Below are 23,454 nucleotides of genomic sequence, written 5' to 3'. Positions count from 1 at the left end.
TGTCCTGCCTCTGCTAGTTACTTGCTCTGTGACCTCAGGCAAGGTGCTTAACCCTTCCATGATTCTGTTTCCTCAACTGAAATTAGGCTTGGTAATAGTACCCAGATGCTACAGTTCTAAGCATTACCTGAGGTGTCTCATGCATGTCTTAGCACACCTCTTGGTACAATTGCTCCTAAGTGTTCATTATTTTTATATCCTAGTTCAAAAACTAGCAACCCCCCTCACCTCCCCACATAACCAGTGCATTCTTTAGTGATGAATTTGTATAACAGGGCACTCAGGTGCACCAAAGACAGAACAATTTGGTACCCTGTAAAATCTGGTGAGAAAAAAAAAAGCACACAGCAGCTAAAGTAAAAGGAAGTCAGAATTAGAAAGGAGATTTCTTATTTTAAGGTTTTTGTCCACAGAATGAATACGCTCACTCTAGCCCTTAATCTCCAGCAGTGTCTTGTTGGCTCAGAAGCCTCTGGGTTAAGTCCTGGGTTCTGAAATGCCCTCTCTCTGGTGACCTGCTGAAGCCTGCTTTGCAGACACCCGGGCTAACCTCGCACTGCTCACGGTGAGAAGCCTCCTCACCCCGAGGGCCTGACTAATCCCCCCCGTATTTTCCTTCCTCAGACAACTCCGCAGGCAGGCAGGAGGGCCATGTGGTCATTTTTTTTTTTTTCCTATTTCTCTGGGCAATTCTTCTATGATGACGTAACGATGTGTGCTAACGATGAGAAATAAATGCGCTGTAGCTGTATCTCTTGGTATTGGGTTTATTTTGGAAATTAACAAACAAACAAAAAGGAAATGCTCTCCTGCGCCTTCCTGATAAATAATCTATGGCTCCCACAAGGCCCTCACACCAGTGGAAATGGAAACATTTGAGTGCACCTACCAGCTGATTTGTCTTCATGATATCAGATAACTAGTTTTCCTGTTTTAACCGCATGAGCAGGGTTTAGATGTCAGGAGGTCAGAGCGTATGGAATTTTTCTTTTTAAACTAAGGGTAAACAGTGAAACCCGATAACTTATTCAAGGCATATGGCCCAAAAGCAGGCACTCGTTAATATGAGTCGTATCGCCTTAATAAAGCATGACACGAAGGGCATGTTTGGATCAAAATATTTCTGAATCACTGTAAAGCTGAACTATGACAGCAGGGTTCAGAATCCTTCTTAGAAATTAACAAATGGGGTAGGTTTGAGAAGTTGAACCGTAGGACATGTGGGTCTGCTGGAGTCTTCCAAAGGATGGTGACAGGCAGGTGTTAAGACTGTTCAGCCCATCAGTTCCTGCGGGAAGAACAGGAAGAGGGCAGAGGATCAGAACCAGTAGGGTCTTTAAATTTTTTTTTTAATTGAAGTCTAGTCTGTTACAGTGTGTCAATTTCTGGTGTGCAGCAATGTCCCAGTCATGCATATCCGTACATATATCCATTTTCTATTCTTTTTCATTATGGGTGACAACAAGATAGTTTGAGATTTGCAAACACTAACTACTATATATAAAATAGATAAACAACCAGTTTATACCATTTAGCACAGCAAGGTCTTTCTTGTTTGTCTCTCCCACCCCACTCAAGTGTCTTACTTACACTTCTGGGCACAGCTTACTAGAGTTGTGAGAAAAAGAAAGGAAGAACAAAGGAAAGAAGAAAGGAGTCAGTCCCAGGGAGCATTCTCCCACTCTACATTTGCTTTGGATGCACAAGGGCTCAGGGAAATCTCCCTCTTTTTCTAGAACATTCTGCACTATGAGGTCCCGTCTAGTGAGTTTGGGTAATGATTAACAGCACAGTATCGAGAATCAGACAGCAGAAACCACCTCGGAGGTCTGACTCCACCCCGCACTAGTCCTATGACATTGAGCAGTTCTTCTCTAAGCCTGAGCTTCCTTGGTTGTGAAACAGAAATAGTAATAGTAACATACCTCCTCCTCCTGCCACACAGAAAATCCCAGTGCTTGGCATAGTTTCTGATGCATAGTGAGTGCTCAGTCTAGGTCGTTAATTGCACTATCATTGTCGTCATTGCTATTTTGAGTCAACTACCCCACTTAACGGATACTTCTCTATCTGGAACAGGGCACAGGCAGGAAAGAAGTTAGCAGTAGCAGTGTTCGGGCATGGAACTGGGGTTGGGTATTTGAGTGTCTTTAGATGCCACCCGCTGTACTGGCTCCACCATTTAAGTCAGTTCAACAAGTGTATTTTGAGGCTCTTCTCTGTAGGTGAGTCAGCAAACGGTTCTGGGGAGTGTGCCAGGATCCAGGGGACACAATGATGGCCCTGCCTGACAAGCCCTTTGCCTGCATGGGGGTTTCCACAATTGTGGCTGCCCAGTCAGTGGTGTCATGTGAGGTTGAAGATAGCCTCTCAAAATATCAGAGTGGCCTCTTCGAATCTGCATGAGCACACATGTTATCCTGACTCCTATTTTTCCCTAAACATATAATTTTAATAAAACAATTTCAATTTAAAATCCTTTTTAAGTTAAAAAATCAAATATTAATACAAACTGCAGTAAAGTATGTCTAAGCAAAAGAATTTTATCCCATGTAACCCTTGAATAAAACATTCCAAATGTTTAAACAATACATCGACCTAAACCATGAAGACACTGACCCCATGCCATTTGCCCCTGCATCCAAAGCATTTGTCTGCTCTGTGAGAACATGGGTGAGTCATGGCTCTTTAATGACTTGATATATACTTAATATTCAACTTTAATTTTTTTTCTGGTATCAAAGAAACTGAATGATGGTATTGGACCTTACAGTAACTCCCCCAACCAAGCTTCAGAATATATTCTTATGTTTGCAAAAGAGAATCTATATCTTAGATATCTCTCCTAACCACTTGCCTTTGTTAGGTCAAACTAAAACAAAATTAAGGGATCAACTAAGATAGGTTAGCAGATAGGTTAGTGAACTGAGATGTTGAACTCATTCATCAAGAATATTTGGAAGAAGGATGTGGGCCCCCGTTGCCTTCTTGATGCCCAGGAAGTCACAGCTCCATCAGGCGGAGCCATGCTGGGCTTCCGGGAGGCCTGTTCCCGCAAACTTCCTTTTTCACTTGAAGCTGAATGTCCCTTGGTCTCCTGTCAGTCACGGAGACGTGGATGGATGAAAAGAGGGGCACTGCAGCTTTTGCCTCCAGGTGCAGTCAGAGCCTTGCCATTATTTTCCTGCACCAATGAGAGGATGAGCAGGGGCATCTTGGCCTTGACCTTTCATTTTCACTCAATGCCTCCCCCACTGGGTGGGAAAGTGAAAAAGTTGCTTCATTTTTATGACTTTTATAGCTTTGACTACAAAAAAAGAAAAGTTTTGAGAGCTAGTTTTAAAAGCACTGAGTATCTGAAAGGAGGTGTTTTCTGTGGTATCTCTGAGTTGTACACGCTTGATGCTGTAAGAAGTACCCTTAAGGAAAACATTTCTCTACACCAGGTGAGCCTCTTTGCCAGTTTACAGATGGAGTAGCTGCCTCAGCACCCATTAAAGTCTCCCTGGGCTGCCCACATTCTGTCTTCTGGTCCCCATATAGGGAGGAGAATATGGAGATAGAGATGTTTGGTATATTCTTAAATATCTAATGTCCTGCTTTTTGAAATTCTAAAGCTACTTCAAAGGATTTTATGGTAACCATTTCAACTCTAATCTTTATTCGATTTGGGGAAAAGTACGTCTTCGTTTCCCCAAATAGCTTTCCAAATACTGTCCTTAGTTTTGTCCCCAAAGCATCAGCTGGCGCTCCAAGCCCTGATGGCCTCACAGTGAATTCTCCCCCACAAGCCCGCCCTCCTGGCCCTCCTGGACTTCCGTCAGCTCATCCCCCACAAGCTCTGTTTGTGGATGAATTTTTCTTCTCCTAAGTCCTTCTTCTCCAGGCTGACTTCTACCCATCCCTCATGCATCAGTTTTAACATGGATTCCCTCAGGAGAGCTCTCCAAACCCCTCAACTAGGACATGGGCTCTTAACCCACACTCCCCGGCTTCTTGGAGGATGACTTCTAAGGGACTTCATGCAATTGCTTTTTGACTGCATGTTTCCCACTCTGAGTTCAGAGACCATTTCTGTCTTACCATTGTACCCCGGAAACTCTCACAATATTGACACATGGTAGGCGCTCAATAATCTTTGACAGAAGTGAAAGAGAACACAGAGAGAGACAGAGGGAGGAAGGGAGGGTGGAGAGGGAAGAAGAACATGAGAGGAAGGGCAAAAGAAGGCATCACTGCAGAGGCATTCCTAATTTGTCGTACCCTCCCCTACACGTGGCCTCTCTCCTCCTCTTCTTTCCTCCCTTCTCTACCATCTCCTCTCCATGGAAACACCATAATTAAAATAAAATTAAAATCATTCTCACCTCACTGTATACCCCAATCTGATCTGTCTTTTTTGTGTGTCTGTCATTCTGAGTCCTGCCTCCTCAATTCAAATATACCTATTTCGAAGCTAATTTACTCAACAAGCATAAAATATCATGTCTCTCTCACAGGCACCTCAATAAATCAATGACAAAATATATTTTGCTAAAATGCTATTTTTTCTTTTGAGGTTTGAAAATCTTACAAAAGTTTAAGGCATCAGATAATTCCCTCTTGACAGTGACATTGCAAAATTAATGGAAGGAAGACACTAGAAATAATCTTATTGCAGGTGCAGGTGGAGGTGAGGCACATCTTGGCAAAAATTGAGAGAAAAATGTGGTTTGGGGAGAGTTAGATGTTTTATTTATAATTTGACTTCATTGGTCTCTAATGCGTGAGGTCTCCATTTATTTAACGGAATAGATGTCTATTCTATTTAGTAAAAAGAAGGCTTGACCCTGACCCGAGGGGATGTAGAAATTGGAACAGAGGTATGTCAAAGCCCCTTTAGGACATTTCCAATGGGGTAAAAGATCCCAGGCTGTAAAAGGGAACATTGCACTGTCTGTGAGTATGAACTAGATAAAAACATTTTCAAAGCAACTTTCCATCATCTTCCATGAATTTCCCTTTTACGTGCAGAGAAATCAGGAAGATAAAAAGAGAGAGAGAGAGAGCATAGCACAATAGCGTTGCAGAGGATCATATATGTTCATCTGCATCGTTGTCTCCAGTTTTCACTTTGTCACCTTAAGGAATCTATTTCAGGAGTGGCATCGCTCCAGAGCAGGGCAAGAAATCGAGTGCAGTGTGGATTCACTCATGATGAGCGATTTCAAAAGTTAAAATTACTAAATCTGGGCTGGAAACTAAGAGAGATTTACTTTGGCATTAAAGATGTGTACTGAGCAGTAAAACAGACAGATCCTTATCATGTTGTCCCATAAGAGACTGGGCTGGCCACTCAGAGAAGTTAATGCTAAGGAAATTTAAAGCAAGTGTTAGGAAATACTTCTTCATCTGGTAGAATTCATTCTGAGGAATCTGCTGCCACAGGCAGTCATAAAATCAATCACTGAGGTGGATTTTTCAAAGGGGCAGAATAACATATGACCCACTCTTCTGGCTAGTTGGGGAAGATAGAAGCAATCAATTCGCCCGCTTCTAGAAGATTCCGGTTGATTACAAGGGGGGTCAGCAAAGAGATAGTCCCCACACTTGATCAGGATAATTAAAAACTGTTTGCCCATGCTCACATGTCCTAGACGGAAAGTGGAAATAGATTAGAAAGCTCCAATGAGCTGATCTAATAAGACAAATATTTTTTGACGGGGACAAAAAAATTAAACAATGCAAAAAAGAAAAAAAAAAAAAAGCCCACAAACGAAAAAGACCTATTCCAAGAACCAAATACAGATGTTCCTAAAATATTTTTCATACAAGCTTTTTTTTTCTGATGAGACAGATATCACATGATGTTTTTGTTTGTTCATCTGATTTTCAGACTAGTATTCTCAGAGTAAATCTGCCAAACTTGAAACCACTTAACAAGCATGACTTTCTTCTTCTGGATGGAGAGTGCAGTCAGAAGTTGTGAATGCACTGTAAATGTTGGCGAGGCAGTGTTAATTCTAAGGTTGTCATGTTGAATGTCAGCAACAAGCCCCTTTGATAAAGGCATCACAGTTTAAATTCAGCTTCTTTTTATTTAATCTGCCCCCACCTCTTTAACTTTCTTTTTTGAAAGTGTAGTGTATTCTCCAGGATTTCACTTTATGCTACTACAGGTACATCAAAAGCAATATTACACCTTTGACAGTGTAATGTATCAGATTCTGAAAGAGACACCGAAAAAGACGTTTCACATCTGGTTGGAACCTGCATTTTCATTTGGGGACAAAAGAATGTCACACAACCTACTAAAGGAGAAAAAAAATAGAAATTTTACTTTAAAAATTACAAAGTAAAATAAAATCCTGAATAAGTCATCCTAAAACCTAGTCAGTAAATTTCCATAAACTGTAACCGTGCTGAAAAGGCAAAGTCACCATTGTCACCTCCTGGAAACCAGGAAGTGTTACTGACTTAAATGGACAGTGACCTGTCTAGTTTCATTACCCATGTTAAAGAAAAAGCAAAAGTCAAGATAAAGGGTATCTGGAAGTTCTTTCATGATAAATCTCTGTAACTTGCAATAGTGGTTATAATTTGGGCATCAGGACATCTTTATTTTCATAAGCACATTTTATTACACCATTGCCCTGCCCTAAATTTTTTTTAAAAAATATGTAAAAGGGTAAGTATCTTATCTTATGTCAGAAGAATTTTCTGTGGTTGCTATGGCACTGTTGGAAGCTCTACAAGGCATTCTTGCATCAGTGCATGGGACACGTCACTCCTACAAGCATTCCTTATGGCAGGCACAATCTCTGGAGCCAGACTTCCTGGGTTTCAGTCCTGGTTCTGCCTTCATCCGCTGAGTTCCTTGGGCAAATCATTTCACTCCCCTTGCCTCAATATCCTTATCTATAAAATAGGTAGAACAATATTGCCTATCCCAGTTTTAAGTTTAAATCAATGTAAAGTAACTAAAACTGTGCCTGGTACATAATAGTGTTGAGTCATTTTTATTTTCCTTCAATCCCCAGAAAGTCTGGGTTTAAGGTAATTCATCTTTATGCTGGAAGAAACCAAGACAGCACGGGTCATTTCCTCCTTAAAGGATTTGGGGTTAGGAATGGGAGAAGGTTCCATGGTCACTCTCTCTCCCCATTCTGGTCCCTACCCTTTCTCCTGCCGGGTTTCTCCTTGAACTCTGTGCTCTGCAATCCAGCTAAGTTCCCCCACTCCTTACTGCTCTTCCCTTGGCCTGGAATAGCTTCCTCTTCTCTCCCCCTACCAAAGCTGACTTGGCTCACTCACAAGCATCCATCAGCCCTCTGTTTTGATGTCATCACTTCTGAGAAAAACTCGCCAAACCTGAGTTAGGTGCTGCCTGTACATGCACTCACAGCCTTCATCCTTCAATCGCCATCTTTCCATTATCTGCTTACTCTGTCTCCAGCATTAGACCGCAAGCTCCACTTGGCAGGGACTTGGTCTCGTCCATGAACCACTGTTCCCCATCACTGAGCTCCAATTCTGACACACTGAATGGACTAAAGAAACCATCCAGACCAACAGGAAAGCCTACTCCTTCCTCAGGAACATGCTTTCTATCTCCATTTGCATTTACTCTACAAAATCACCTGCTGATCAGGGTCTTTTCAAATGAAATGAATGTTTTGGTTATTGTATTCAAAGTCAGCATTACAGAAGAACGGTGCTGGGTTTGTGTGGAAATCACTGGTGTATCTTTTATAAAGCGAGCACTGGGAAAATCTGTAATGCCGTCTGAATTGGGGAAAGTTCAAAACAAATTAAAATGGGAGAAATACTTTCTTTGGGGCTTATTTTGGCCAATGAGTGGTGGTGGTTGTTTACATAAGTCTAAACTTAATTGCTTAATCATATTGCAGCGTTTACACTTATCTCCCAGAGTTTGCAAAATAGTATTAACCTTATCATCTTTTCAGTACAAATATCATATACTGGGTTTTATGGTGGATGATTGGAATGGGAAAAAAATAGATCAAGCAATCAGACACAAGCATAGAGAGATAAAAGCCTGACTCAAGCAACTCACTCTCCCATTTTACTCATACCTGAAAGATGCAGTTAATAGAGGCAGAAGCATGGAGCAATCCAGGTGAATGATTCAGTTCTTTATTTCTCTTTGTGAAAGCAAGTTAAATATACATTTAGAGGCCTATGATCACAACAGTAACAACAGCTTAGCACACTGGGGCAGGAGCCGCACACAGGTCCTCTCCTAAGCACTGTCCATGCATAACTTCATTTAATCATCACACGGCTCCTACAGGGTATGGAATGATTAAAAAAACAATATTTGAAATTGGTAGATACTGACAGGCATACATAGAATAGATAAACAAGATTATACTGTATAGCACAGGGAAATACATACAAGATCTTTTGGTAGCTCACAGAGAAAACACTGTGACAATGAATATATCTATGTTCATGTAGAACTGAAAAATTGAGCTCTACACTGGAAATTGACACAACATTGTAAAACTGAATATAACTCAATAAAAATAAATAAATGAAGTACAAAAAAAAAGTATAGTTGAGTAACTTGAGGCTACAAGATGGAGAAATTTTGCCCAGGTCATTCACCTGAGAATCAACATAGTCAGCCTTCAAAGCCTTGGTCACTTGATTCCTGAGCTGTGTTTCTTCCCTTCTAGCCAACACAGCAGCCCTCACCCAAACTCAGACAAGAAGATGTAGTGGGGAAAACCTGAGGTCTGGAATTTAAAACACAAATTAATCACCAGTTCGGAATAGATCACTCCATCTCTGTTTCATCACTTTTTTGACATGAGAAGAATAATATTCTTATCTGCCCTGCCGGCCTCTCAAAGTTCCCAAGATGATCAAGTGAGATGTTTTACATGCAAGAACTTAGGAAACAGGAATGTGCTATGCAAATATCAGTTGATAGGGTTTGTTTACCAGCATAGCCTGTTGATGGATTTGTATGAATTTAGTTGGTACTTACAGGATATTTTATGTATGACGGTTGAAAGTGAGTTCCACCCACATCAGACATGATAAATGGATGAAAATGATAGGCTTTGCCCACACAGATAGCTGGATGTGATTTGAAGAAGGAAGTGGCTGTCCCATAACTGTACTCTGGACTTAGGGAAGCAGTGCCTGGTACCTACAGAACATCAAAGACAAGGTTCCTCTTCTGAATGCAGTTGTGCCTGGGAACAGCACTGCTTACAGATTAAGCAAAGGCAAATCCATTTGAATAACAGGGACTTTAAGGGGATTAAAAAGTGATCTTATCTAAAGAATAGACCAGTATCTCTGTATTTATTTACTTGGAGAAGACCGATCACTTACAAGGTTTTAATTTTTTTGTTTTATATCCTATACACCTTTTCCCCAACATATTTTTCTATAAAAAGTGAAAATGTAGAAGATGTTATCTACCTCTATTACATGTGCAAAGCTCTGGGAAAACGTAGTGTTAAAGAGAAGAAGGTAACCTGAGATCCAATTTCATCTATCAGACTTTTCCATCTGTCCTTAGCATCCTAACTCTCCTTGCTTTCAATGTAAAATAACACCCTTGAGTATAATAATTTATTTTCTCTCCTGTGTTTACTGAGTATTCAAGGATACGGTTCAGTCCTAGAATAGATAGATATCTGTAATTTCTCTCTGCCCAGCATCCATTCCCTCTTTATGAAATAGAACCTCCATTTTTATGTTAGGACACCATCCCCTTTCTCTACTCTCAGTCCTTAAGGTTTAAATGGGGCAGACTTCACCCCCTGGTTTCAGTAGTTGGCATGTAACTGAAACCCATTCAATCAAAATGATGGTGATTTTTCCAAGGCTGGGCATGCGACCCAATCCAAACCTATGGAAGTCAACCCTGAAATGTTTGATGCAACTACAGAGAAAAGAAGAGCTAAACTACCAAGATATAATCTTTGAGGTATTAGGCGCCATCTTTGCTGCCACTTGAAGAGAATCTACTTGACAATGAAGCCAACATGAAGAAAAGCAGAAGCAAAAGATTAAAAAAAAAAATTGTAATTGTCATAGTATTAACTTACACACTTAGCTCTTCCTTGTTCTTTCCTATTATTTGAAGCAATGTATTCTCTTTTTGATCAAGCCAACTTCTACTCAGTTTCTATTAATTGCAACTGAATGGAACCTCACTAACCACAGAGATTTATCAGTTGTGCAGAGTTTCTATGCATTACATATATTGTCTGTCAGCACTCTGGTAGCATCTCAGAAAGCACAGATGAAAAGAGAATGTGTAGAGCTGCATTTACTTCTTTTGTTTTGTTTTCCTTCCCTGTTCTTGATTATTCCAGAATATTGAGTAATAGTAACAGCAAATATGTGTATAGTACAAGCAATATAAAAGGCACTTTTTAAATCCCATGTCTTAGTTATAATTATTATTCCTGACTAAGGAAACTAAAGACAGAAAAAAAATTTCTGTATTTCAAAATAGCACTGGAGATATACATTGAGCCTCAATGTAACATCTCCCAGATGTCAACACATGTATTTTTCTCCACATAAGAGTCTAGCAAAAGCATCCCAAGTTAAGAGTCAAATTATGCTTCTCATCTTGCCATTGAAAAACTCCTGAGGCTTGGAGAAAGAAACCTAATTATTTATTTTGCACCAGGAAATCTACAATGCCAGGAAAAAGGATGGAAACAAACCTTGTGTTCTAACATTGGTCTTGAAAATCAGAGCTTTCAATTCTAGTCCCAATGTCACCATTAACTGGCTACGTGAACTTGGACATATCATGTCATTGTCTTGAGTATCTGTAAAATTAAGTCAGTGACATCCAACCTCCTTATCTCTTGTGCATTACGTATGAAGCAAAAGAAAAAAAGATATTTAAAAATTATTTGAGAAGTTTAAGTGTCTAGAAACAGGCAGGATATTGCTACCTCTTAAGTTTAAAAAATTCAGATGTGTTTGAGTAAGACAGAAAAACCTTCCTTCATCACGGTATGGCCTGGAAATCTCCTATGCCACAACCAGAAAATAAACCCTTCCTGGGGTAGCAGACAAGAAGATAATTTAAAATCACAGCAACGTCATCATTCTTCATTCACACTTGATGATTTATTCCATGTATTCTGTAGCTCTACAATATTCTTGTGCTATCAACTCCCATGGAGGAAAGAGTTATCCACTATAAACTAACAGCAGAAAGAATATCAAAAGGGCTTAATTACAGTATTGAGTCTGCCACTGGCTCATTTTGTGATGCAGCATACTGCCCCTTCTAATCCTTGGCTTCCTTGGAAGGATTGAATTATGTTATGTGTTAGACATCACCGGCACTCACCAATATCTGGCTTCCCTCTCCCTTCCAAACACAGAGAAGACTATATTTCTCAGACTCCTTGGAGTTATGCTTGGCTAGGTGACTAGTTTTGGCCAACAGGATAAGAGATAAAAGGCCACATGTTACTTCTGATCACGAGACCCTCCATTACTCTCTTCCCCCGCTGTGGCTGCAGAGGATCCATTAACTCAAGATGGCCCAGTTATAGATAACAGAGCCTCCGTCATCTGGGCACTTGAGTAGGTACATGGAACAGAATCCCCTTGCAAACTTGCAACTGATATCTAGTGAAAACAAGAAATAAGCCTTTGTTAAATATTTTAGAGCTGATTTGTCACAGCAGCATAACGTAGCTTATCCCAATACAATCATTTCCACTGCTTTTCCTCTCAAATCTTACCTGCTCCAATTGCCACGCATACATGTTTTCTGTGCTGAAATAATGGATTTAGAGCAAAAAGAAGCTATGAACCCCAAAGATCTGCTAAGATATTTTTCTTGATAAGTTGAAAGGTGAGATGGGGATAATGAGAGGCCCCAAAGAGGTTCTCTACCCCCAGCAGGAGGCCTTCTACAAAATTTTCTTGAATATACTTTCCAGTTCCTCCTACCAGGACTTCTAAAAAAATAAATTAAAATATGTGTTTTAGCTTACTAAATATAAAAAAGGGAATCAAAAGATGCATTTTAATATAAAAGTGTACAGAATAGAAATGTAGGTTTAATATAATTAGATGTTTTTAATATAATTAGATGCATTTAATTTATTAGTCATATTTATTTGCAGATGTGTCCCAAAGGGCTTGAACAATTAGTACCTTTTAATAATTCTAATAGATAACTCCGTATTCCTGACTCTGCTCACGTAACCAAGGTGTATGTTCAGCTGGTTGACGTGTGGTAAATTTTATGTATTCATGTTTTGTTTGGGGGTGGGTTTATTTTTTTTTTCAAGAAAATCAGAAGACCAATTCAAGGAAAATACCAAAAAGTTGAGAATAAGAATAACAGTGTGTTTCTAGCCAAGGAGCAAGCCAAACAAGAAAGATATGTTTGTCCATTTTACTTCTCATCTGTGACTCCCTTGAGTACATCAATGTAGAGATAACGTCTTTCCTTCCACTAATCCTTCACTCCTCTCGGTCAGTTGCATCTACCTAGCCCCAAATCTGGTCCTCAGCTTCTTTAAAGCAGAGAGTGCTTCAATAAATATTTCTTTATAAAAGCTTGGCAGATGCTCAAATGCACTCACAAGTATTTCATCATGGGAGAGTGGTTCATTGACAAATAGTAACAGCAATAAATATTTGTTGAATGACTCTTAATAATTAAAGAGATCCTCTCCTAGAAACACTCTTCCATGAATTTAGTTTTTAAAAGGCAATAAAAAAGATAGGGAATAAGATGGAAGGATATAAATTATTTTTTCATTAATTCATTTTAATTCATGCACTTAACAAATATTTATTAGTTTTCTAGCCAATGCCAGACATCGTGCAAGTTACTTCTTAGGGATGTACTGAATATCTATTGGTGGATAGCAAATTAACCCCAAACTTGGCAAGTTAAAACAACAAATGCTCGTGATGTCACAATTTCTGAGGCTTAGGAATCTGGGAACTGCTTAGTGGAGTGCTTTGGCCTCAGGGTCACTCCTAAGGTTGCAGACAAGCTATTGGCTGGAGCTGAAGTCATCTCAAGACTGACGGGGGCTGCAGAATCTGGCTCCAAGGTCACTCTCCTAGTTCTTGGCAGGCCTCCGTTCCTCTCTGGCTCTTGGCAGAGACTTTGGTTCCTTGCCACGTGAACCTTTCTGTAAGTTTCCCCAGAGCCAGAGGTCCAAGAGGGAGAAAAAGAGTGCCCACACCCAAATCAGAAGCCACCATGGCTCCTTATTTCCTAGTTTCCCCAGTAGTTCTGAGTCATTTCTGGAGATTAGGCTCCACCCCTCAAAGAGAGGAGCAACAGAGGATCCATGTATTTGGAAACCATGGAGGAAAGTTGATTAGAAAGGAAACTATTAAAAAATTTTTTTCAGACACTTTTTTATTTTTTGACTAACTGCAATTAACATGTGCTATTTGGTAACTCAGTTTTGTTAATAGATGACATTTAGTCATGTAGTTTCAACCTATCAACCTATCCAGAAAGCACCAACCCGTCATCAAAGATATTTGGTATCTACAGATGAGGAATGCTATTTTCCATTCATGTGCCAGGTGTTATGTGGACCCAAAGTTCTAGTTCGGCATTTTGGTAGCTCAAAGAGAGTGAGGAAAACTAAAGGATGACATTGAAAAGGCTATCACAAAGAAAAAAACTAAAAACAAAAAACAAAAAACAACCTAGAAACTGCCACAGAAATGCATTTCCCAATGATTTTCCACGTTGCAATTCATTTAACTTTTAATGGCCTGACCGTATCTTGACCTGTGGAACTGTTTCAAAGATTCAAATTTTCACCATTGTCTCTCACATCAAACAATGAGTTCTGAAGCAGGATTTCCATCTGTCAGTTTAGAGAACTCAGCGATCTCACCTCCGCCTTGACATCAAGGTCCCCTCACCTTTCAGCAGCCAAAGTACCACTTCATCGTCAGCAATGTGGAAAGCCACGAATCAATTCGACTTACCTCACATTGATGAGAACAGTGCATGGATTGCACTGACAGTGGTTGTACTAGAAAAGATGGTAGCCCAGGGTTCTCAACAAAAGCATGCAAGTCAGGTAAGGGCACATCTGGGGTCAGGGACATCTGGGGTCCCTCTTTATCCTGTCTGTGACTTAAGCAGAGTTCTTCCTTTTTCTTCCCTCTGGCCACCACCACATCCACATTGCAATATCCCTTGTCATTTTATTTAAATCTAAGAAGCAAACCACAGGCAGGGTTCTGAAGAGCCACGTGCGTGGTTAAAAAGGCCTCAGGTTGGAATATGGCCCCTGTAATCCCCTCACAGCGGGAGAGAGGAAACAACTCCAGAGAGGGTTCCCAATGCAACAAATGCCCCTCCCAGCAAAATTTTGCATTTCGTTTTCTGCTTTAATATCTCTATTGGCTGCACATCTGAGAAGGCTTAAGAACATAATTTATTCCGTATCAAATTCCCAGTAATTTATTCTCTCTAAATTGGCAACATAGGAAGAATTTGTGTTCCGTGACTAGCACGGAAGATGATTGCCGGCCACCTCATGTAAGTGAAGTCAGCACAGGTGGCCGTATTTATACGAAAGGAAATGTCCTAGCTTCTCGTGTTTTCAATTAAAATAATTTTTATCTGTTTAATTCGTACATTTATCATGCCCTTTCTTATGATTTCTTAGGCATGTTCGTGTCGAAAATAATAAATTGATATATTAGTTGTAATAATTATTTACAGTGTTTAGTAAGCATGTGGGCATGAACATGATTCTCCAGGATGGGAGAGGTTACTGTGCTGGTTTCCCATCAGGATCTCAAAAGTGAAGTCTGCACTTTTCATAGTCTTCACAGAGCCACAGAATGCAGAAGGGCTGGCGAGTGACCTACAGCTCGATTTCCCATCGTCTACAATTGTCACGTCCAGTCCCACCTGAATCTCTCATCATGGGCCTTCTGGAATCGTATTTTAATAATACTAATAGGAGAGTTTGACTTTGTCCTTGTCCCTGGAGTCCCACAGCCCTCAAAGTTTAGTCTGTTTTTGAATCACGTGCTGGGGATGGTCAGATGAAATTTGTACAGTACCTCAGCAGTCTGGATACCAGGACATAAGCCAATATATCTGAGATGATTGTCAAGGATAACATGATTGTCAAGGCCTCCTCAATTCAAAGCAAACAAAACATATACACTTAGTTAATGAACATTTCTACTGTTCCCTAGAGCTAGAAATAACAATAAACCAGTGCTCAAAAAATGTATTCTATTTCACTTGTGAATTTCCTTGCAACTGAAAGTCTAGAAAGAGAATTCACAAGAGAGAGAAGTCAGTGGGAGGATTTTATTTTTTCCTCCTTAGGAAGAGTGTATTTAGAAAAGAATGAGAAGACGTCTTGCCACTAAGCCAGTGGGAATTTGAAATTACTCCAAACCAAGGAGCCAATAGACTGGCTAAAACATAAGGTAGAATTCAGAGGGAGCTGATCATGTTTTGATCTCATTTTATGCTTTTCTTCATGCTTGTTTCCAAGATCTAATTGGTGCCTGTGTTGGAAAATGTTAACACAGAGCAGCGGTGCAAAAAAAGGCCACCAAAACATCTTAGATTAATCCCTCCTCCAACATAGATCTTGTCCTCTCCCTGGGCAAGTGGCCATAAGATACTGACTTTTAAGAACCCAGATTATCGTCATTCCTTATGTCATCCAAAAGTTATATAGAAGCAGTAGGAAGAAGAAGGTGTCTTCTTAACCTCACTTTAGTCCAGCTAAGAAAGTATCTTGGTCAATGTTCAAATTATGCATAAAATGGCAACAACAAACAGCAAAACATATGTAAAAGGTGAGTTTGGGTTCTATGAGAACTTACTATGGTTCTGATTGGTGGGAAGATTAAGACAGGAAGCACGATTAAGCCTAACCATCATGCTGAGAATTAACTAGAACAACAAACTGGGCAACATCGATTTGAAGCTTCTAACACAGTGGTTTTCAAACTCGTGGCTCTTGAGTGTCTTGGAAGGGACCGTCCAAGGTCAAGGCAGCAGACAGAGTTTAATACCTACTGTGTTCATGCCTGTTACTGCAACAGTCTGGTCCCACCATAAGTAAGAACTAGTTTTTATCAGCACTAGTTGTAACTGTGATTAATTCTCTGCAATCACAATGAAACACTCAAGATGATAAACAGAAGAAGATGGTCAGATTCTCCACCTGTCACTGACACAAACTAAAATCCAGTATTCTTACACTGGCATCGTTCATTCATTCAGCATGGACTGAGCTCTTATGATTTGCCTGGCGCCATGCCAGGGGCTGGGAACATAAGTGAAACAGTTCTGCTCCTAGCCTCCGAGGGGCTTCCAGCCCCAAGGGAGAGAGAGACACATAGAACTAACCAAAACAGCATGTTTCATCTGTTCTGAGAGAAGCGTAAGCACAAAGGAGGCAGCCAATGGAACCCATGCTTCTGGCACATGTGCAGAGTTAGGAATACATTCTGGCAGGAATTTTTTTTTTTTGTCACAATGTTCCTTATACTAATCTCTTCTGATATTTCCACAACCTTACAACCTTGTCCACTTCCATATGCCCTTCTCTCTGTCTTAAACTTTCAGGTAAATGCCCAGGGTACAAGGAGCTCAATTTATTCACTGGAGAAGGGAATCTAAATGAGGAGCATCAGTTAGACTAAAAAGAAGCTCCATTGTCTTGGACATCATTTCAAATCCACTCCTCCCCTCATGAAGATGACAGGGAGGCAGAAGACATGCTCCAAGAACTGTGTGCGAAACATATAGCTTTTTTACACAAACCTCAGTAATCCAAGGAACAAGGAACTTGACTGTCCTCCAGGGAAACAAGAACCTAGTCTGACCTTCTCCACCTGTGCTTGGTGCCTCCTTCCAGCTGGAGTTCCCATTTCTCTCTCTCCTCCCCATCTTTGCTCTGCCCCACCTCCCACACCTTCTGAGTCCCGGGTCAAATCACCGTCCCTCTGACATCTTTCTGGGCAGTTTTCCGAGGCAGGAGGAACCACTCTCTTTCAAGCTTCCAAAGCCCTTTGTACCTGTTATCAGGGACTATTATGCCATGTTTGCTTGCCTCTCCCCCACATGCTCAAAAACTCCTTGAAACCAGGACCCGTGACTTACTAATCTGTGTCCACAAGTACCTTGTACCATGCCAGGAACATCCTACCTACTCAATCAGTGGATGTTAAAAGAAATGCCTAAGTGAGAAAGTTTCCATGGAGAGCAGGGACATAATCACTCTCCCCCTCCTACTTGAGTCCTGTGTTCTCCATGCTACACCCACGGCCCCGCCCACACTCCCCCCTTCTCCCAACACACATGACCCACATCCCAAGCCGGAAAGCTCTACATGCAGAAGAGGCCTGGAGTGTAACCGGGTAGGCACAGCTAGCTGATCTTGACTTCCAGTACTCCCCGAGGGCTGGTTGACCCAAGCTACCACCTCCTTCCAGTTGAGTAACACACACATGGGTGGGTCCTTCCTACAGGATGAAGATCTGAATCCTATCTGCCATTCTGCTGTTTGGAAGTTTAAAAATGGCTAACTAGGTACCCTGATTTTTTTTTCCCACATTGGCCTTAAAAATATTAGATGCTTAGCCTCACAGAGATGTAAATTACATATATATATATATGGAGAGAGAGAGAGATTCTAAGGGGAGTATTTTCTTAAATTCACTTCACCCTCATGGTAAAATTGGAAAAAAAAAAAACTTGAAAAGAAAAGGAAGGAAGGATATAGCTCAGTGGTGGAGCTCATGCTTAGCATGCAGGAGGTCCTGGGTTCAATCCCCATTACCTCTGTTAAATAAGTAAATAAATATATAAACAAAACTAATTACCACCCACCCCCAAAAATTAAATTTTAAAAAGAATAAAAAATAAATAATAATAGTAAAAGAAAAAAATAGTTTTAAAAAAAGGTTAAGTCAAATACTGCCCACACCAATTTGGTAGGACAATTAATGGTTCTCTATCATTGCCACCACATAAGACAGTCATGCTTAAGGCATAATCTGTTTTCCTAGCTGAAAAAAATAAGTCTGTTCTTAAGTCTGATTCCTCGTGAAATCTGTGAAATGAGCATAGAAATAGATTGAAAGGAAGAAGTGGGGAGAGGCCCTCTTGGCTCCATTTGTCCCTCCATCAGCACCAGCAGACAGGTACTTCTGGGGGCATAAATGGACCAACTCTCTACTCCACCCTGAGAACAGTTTCCCGAAGCCCCTGATGAAATGGGACTTCTTAGTGGAAGGGAAGTTCTCCCGCAGGCGTTTATGTCAGTGTCCCACCCCATCACCACAGGGAGCACGGTGGAGTGCTTGAGATGGAGCCGCTCCTTCTGAGGTTGCAAATCGCACTGTTGGCCACCACCAACCTGTGCTCATCTCTCAGGATAAATATGCCCAAGGTGCTTTCTTTTCCTTTTCCCTCTCCCCCTAGCCTAATGCAAGCACTCTTTTAAGAACTCTCAAAAAAGAAGTAATTATCCTGCACTTCTGTGGCGGGGACACTGCGACAGCAAGCACCTCTGGTTCATCTGGGAAAGACAGAGTGTGCAGGGTCGTGCTGACTGCCGGCCCTGGCCGCAGCAGACTGTGTTGTGGAGGGGAACCTCTAGACCACTGCTTACTACCTCTCGGCTGAGTGGCCCACGGGCTGGAGCCTGCTAGACCACGGTTTCCTGGCTCCCCAAGGGCTGGACAGAGCTCCAGGGAAAAGCATCGCCTTGTCCCATGGCTCAGTTCCTTCCCCGTCCAGCCTGTTGCTAGCTGGCTAAACTTAACCAGGGCTCTTAACTTCCCTGAAGCTCAGTTTCCTTAGCAGCAAAAGGGAGACAATAGTAGCACATATGTCTGGGAGTTGTTGGGGGGCGGGGGTGCTGGGGCTGTAAAGAGAGAACCCAGGTAAGGTGCTTAGCCGGGCACCGGGCTCCTGCCTGCACTTCCATCTTCTTATTTCTATTTTTGTCCATGTCTTTTCCTAAAGAATCCTTCTAGCTGGTGGCAATCAACTTTGTTGCGCAAAGGTTAATACTGGGCAAAAATCACTGCTGAGCAAGGTCTAGGGATGGGAAGGTCAAAACTGCAAGGATGTGGATTTCGTCAGGACCGCGGGAGTGGATGGAGCGCAGTGGTGGGGCGGGAGCCAGGCTCTCACGAGCCCAGCCTTGGCTGCGACCCCAGGTGAAGGTTTGGGGGCAGGGGGTGTCTCACGCCCGCCAGACCCACGCAGGCCTTGCTACTGACCAGGGCAAGCAGAACGAGGTTTTGCCCTTGACGCCTTACCGCGCTCTGCATCCCCGTCTCCCTGGGGCTCCCGCTTTGCCCTCACCCTCGGCCGCCGTTGCCACGAAGCCGCCTGGAGAGGCAGGCGGGAACCTGTTCTGTCTCCCGGATGCCAAGGCGCAAAGCGAAAAGCCCGCGGTTCCCGGCAGGGGAAATTGGGTCCCTACGTGGGCAGATGATGGGACCTGCTCTTTTCTCCTGCCCTCACCTGAGCCTTGAAGCAACCTACCCCCAGCGTTCGCAGAGCCGCTTTCCCCGAGTTCTTGAAGGTATTATTGCCCTCGCCAACTCCACCCCAACCTTTTGGCAGCTACAGGAGGCCACCGGACGACCAAGAGGCAGGGTATCCTCCTCATCCCGTCTCTTAGCCACATATGAAAGGCAAAAAATTAGGTTTTGCCTAAAAGTTGACTTGGTGGGGGGTGTTATGTGAGGGTGGGGGTGGAGATGAATACACCCCAGCTCTCAGGACCGCAGAGCACATGCTGGCTCTCGTTGCTGGATGCCTCCAAAAGCAATAGACTTTTTGATTCCAAAGACAACTTTATGTCTAGCAAGCCTGGAGGAAGAGGAAGCCCTGAGGAGAAGAGGACTCAAATGAGGAGTCACGTCGATGCACGTGGTAGATGCCAAGCCACGCCCCACCCACTCACGTCTTCCTCTCATTGCCACCACCTTGCGTGTGCAAGGACACACACAAACACACCACTTAGGTGGACCCCAAACTAAGGCCATAAAGCTTCCCACCCAGTCGCTGAGGGCGGGACTCCACCACGCCCCTTCTCCTCCAAAGGGTTCCTCCTTCTAACTTGTTCTGCCCTCTGATTTCAGCTCCAGTCCCCCCTGGACAGTCCTTTCAGCCTCACTGATTTTTGCCCTGCACTGGGCTGTGGGAATCCCACCGTGGCTGCCAGCGTTTCAGCCTTCTTTGGTGGAGCTGCAGGGATGTGACTGAGGATGTTCCAGCCTCAGGGTTATCCTCCCCGCCCAGTGGGCTGGCCCCTGCCACACTCTGCCCATCTCCCAGGGCCTGGGAAGCACATTCCAGCCTCTAGTCCTCGCCTTCCCCTTTCTTAGCCTTTTTAAACTAGCCACGGAGAGCTTACTTGGGGCCATAAGATGGGAAGGTTCCCCTGCACTCCATCCCCCCTAACCCACTTCTCTCAATCTGCTACTCTCCTGGTGACAGCGACAAAAACTGTGCTGAAGGCTAGGGGGACCCTGGGAGTGGAGGGGGACATGCATATGAATAAAGTTTGCTCTCTGCACCTAGAAAGCTGTGTGGAGCCCAAGAGAGGGGCCAGCATGGAGTGAAGGGTGCCAGAGACAAGAGCTGGCCCTGCAGCCACGGTCACAGAGAGGACACTGCTGCAGGGTAGGGGAGGTTCAAGGAACGGTGGGACAGATGAGCAAAGGTGCCGCAGGCCGAGGAAGGAGGCCAGAGGCTGTTGCCGAGAGACCGAGGTGATCAGTCCTACAGACTCTGAGGTTTTGCCCCTGGCCCGCAGGGCCAAAATCCAAGGCTAGGGAGGTCAATCAGAGTCTGAGTGAAGTCAAGGAGAGCACACAACTGGGCATCTCAGTATCGGGCCCCAGACTCTGGCTCCTAGCCCTGGGCAGAAAACTCTCCTATTTCCTCGGGGCAAGCAGGTACCCAGAGAGGCCAAGCCAAGGCTAGAGGATGGGTGAAGGGAAGTGGCACAGTGGAACCACCCAGGGCAGTGGGCAGCATCGGAGAATCCAAATCCAGTGGAAGAGTGAGGGTAAAGGCCTTGGTGGTGCAGAGATGACCCCCCACCGCGTATTGATTCTCCCAGTTTCTGCAGTCCCAGGTCCCATCCTCATCCCTTATTCAGTTTCAGCTTTGGGTTCTGTCCCACTTGGGGTCCCAGGCATCCCCCGAGTTTCCGGTCTAGGGACATCCACTGCCTGGGATGGACTCGCCAGTGGGCCGGGTTCCTCCAGCTCTGCCCCAGGGGCATGTAACGCCGCCGTGTCCCTAATCCTCCAGGGACAGCTCTGCCTGGCGGTGGCTGGCACAGCAGGAGGAGTACAGGTATCCACAGGCCGCGCATGCAACTTTTTTGAGACGCATTGCTATCCCCTTGAAAGGTGTTATAACAGCAATTCAATTACAATAAATGGCACACGGCGTCCTCGCAGCTGGAAAGTCGGAAACTAACTGGCGGACCGGTGTAAAGGAATGCTGCTAAACACACACTGCTTCATTTCCCTCTCCTCTAATTCCCCCTCTTTCCATCTTTTCTCCGCTCTGTATCAATCGTAGCTGGACCACAGGTTAATTAACTCCAAAGAGCTTAGTCTATCTGGACAGAAACACACTGAGAAATTGGCAGGAGATCCGAAAAGCTGGACGTGGGATCCAAAAGATTGCCTGAAATTCCCCACGTTTCCCTCCACAGCTGCAGCCCTTGCCTTCAAGGAACAGAGTTTTAGTCCCCGGGGGCAGGCAGACCACCTGGGAGTGCGATCAACTGGGTGTGCGTGCCGTGATGTGGAAATCCCCATGTCTGGGCTTAGATCATGGAGTCTCGTACCGAGAGAGGGTGCCTATTAAATCCCAGCAAGCACAGTCTGCGGCACCCAGGGGGACGTCCGGTCTGCTTCTGGTGTGTTGCCTCTTGGAGTTCACTGGACACACTCTCCATTTGTGTGTCATGGCACGTGCATTTCAGGCTGAACTTTAAAGAGCGGTCCATGAAATCAACAATGTCAACAAAAAACAGGCAAGGTGATGGGAGGATGGGGGTGGCAGGCGGGCCCAGCCGCCTGCCTTCTGGGGTGGCACTAACCACGACTGTACTCCGTATGTTAAAATCTAGAGGCAGAGCTGGAGGAGGGAGCGAGCCCCTCACCAGTCAGTCTGGCATTCATTTAAATAAAGGTAAAATTAACATTCTCTCCTTTGAAGTTAGAGAATGGATGGCTTATAAGCAGATTTTATTTAGTGGATATCATATCAAAACGGGAAGAAAGGTGCTGCCTTGTCTGGAGTATTTAGTTCCAGGATGTTTTTTAAAAGCATCATTTTAGAAAAGGCCAAGACCGCAGCACGGGAGTTCGAGTGCTTTCTCGCCGCCCCGCGGGGCGGGCCTCTCCCAGCGGCCACGGGAGGTTTCCAACCCTGGAAACGCGGTTTTCCACCCCAGTGGTAACACAGCCGGAAGAGGCTGCGGTCGCCCCACTTCTCCCCACCCAGCACTTGGCTAGGCCCGGGGGTGTTTTCACGTTTCAGTCCTGGAGAGGCCAGAACGCAGGGCCTTGGGGTTAGAACGGGCCCCGGCCGGCCGTGGGCACGCGGGGTCCAGCGTCCCCGAGCCCCCCGCCTGAGCCCCACGCCTTCCCTGCCCTGGGCGGCACCCCTCCCCGCAGCCCTGTGCCCGGGGTCCGGCAGCTGCGAAGCGGGCCCCACTCGGGGTCTCCGGACTTGAAGACGGCCAGGCAGAGGCGCGCGGGATCCAGCCCTGGGTTTGGCCCGGGATGGCCAGGGCTGATCCCAGAGCAGAGCACTCTGTGCCCGCGCTGCTGTAGACACACCGAGCTCCGGCCCATGGGCTGCCAGAAGCGTTTAGGTAGTTTTCGGTTTTGTTTGCTTTAAAACCTAGAGGCGCGGGTTCCGTTCACGCTCCGTGAAGACTCTGAACTCCAGGTTGCAGTTCTCCGCTGGGCCCTGACTTTTTGCCCCCTCTTTCTTTCTTTCTTTTAAATATGGCGAGAATAGGATGGGGAGAGGAAGGTTACTCGTGTCCTCACCTCCCAGGGCTGGAGATGCTAGAAAACGAGGACCCGAAGGTCACCGGCAGCCTGTGATTTGGAATTGTCGCCCTGGTCCGCGCCCCGGGAGTTACCAGTTAAGAGGCTGCGGGAGGGGCATTCTGCACCCGTCCCTGGCCGGGTCCCCGGTTCCATGGGTTTCACCTCCCCTCCTGGCCCCAGGAAAACCCTCTATTGTGAGCAAAGTGGGCGGCCCGGCCCTCAAGATCGCATCGTTATGGTGTTTTTTTGTTTGTTTGTTTTTGTTTTTGTTTTTTTCCTGGAGCCTCCTGCCAGCTCTACATTCTGCAGGGAAGGTTACCCCAAGGCCTCCCACGTTCCACTGGAGGAACCTTAAATCTCTCTCCCGCCTGGTTT

The 23,454-nt window shown here is 44.1% G+C and overlaps 1 long non-coding RNA gene across 1 annotated transcript; it reads right to left on the bottom strand.

Moving 5' to 3' along the window:
* Positions 1 to 753: 753 nt before the first annotated feature.
* LOC116660169 lies at positions 754 to 15,103 on the bottom strand. Its single transcript, XR_004315523.1, has 5 exons — positions 15,067 to 15,103; positions 8,996 to 9,160; positions 8,611 to 8,741; positions 8,076 to 8,287; positions 754 to 1,288 (listed from the first exon to the last, which is right to left on the bottom strand). It is a non-coding gene; the product is annotated as an uncharacterized LOC116660169 (long non-coding RNA).
* Positions 15,104 to 23,454: the final 8,351 nt, after the last annotated feature.

The sequence above is a fragment of the Camelus ferus genome, chromosome 27, assembly GCF_009834535.1.
Source record: "Camelus ferus isolate YT-003-E chromosome 27, BCGSAC_Cfer_1.0, whole genome shotgun sequence".
Lineage (NCBI taxonomy): Eukaryota > Metazoa > Chordata > Mammalia > Artiodactyla > Camelidae > Camelus > Camelus ferus.
Note: the sequence above shows the minus strand (reverse complement) of the source record. Positions and strands in the feature narration are given on the sequence as shown.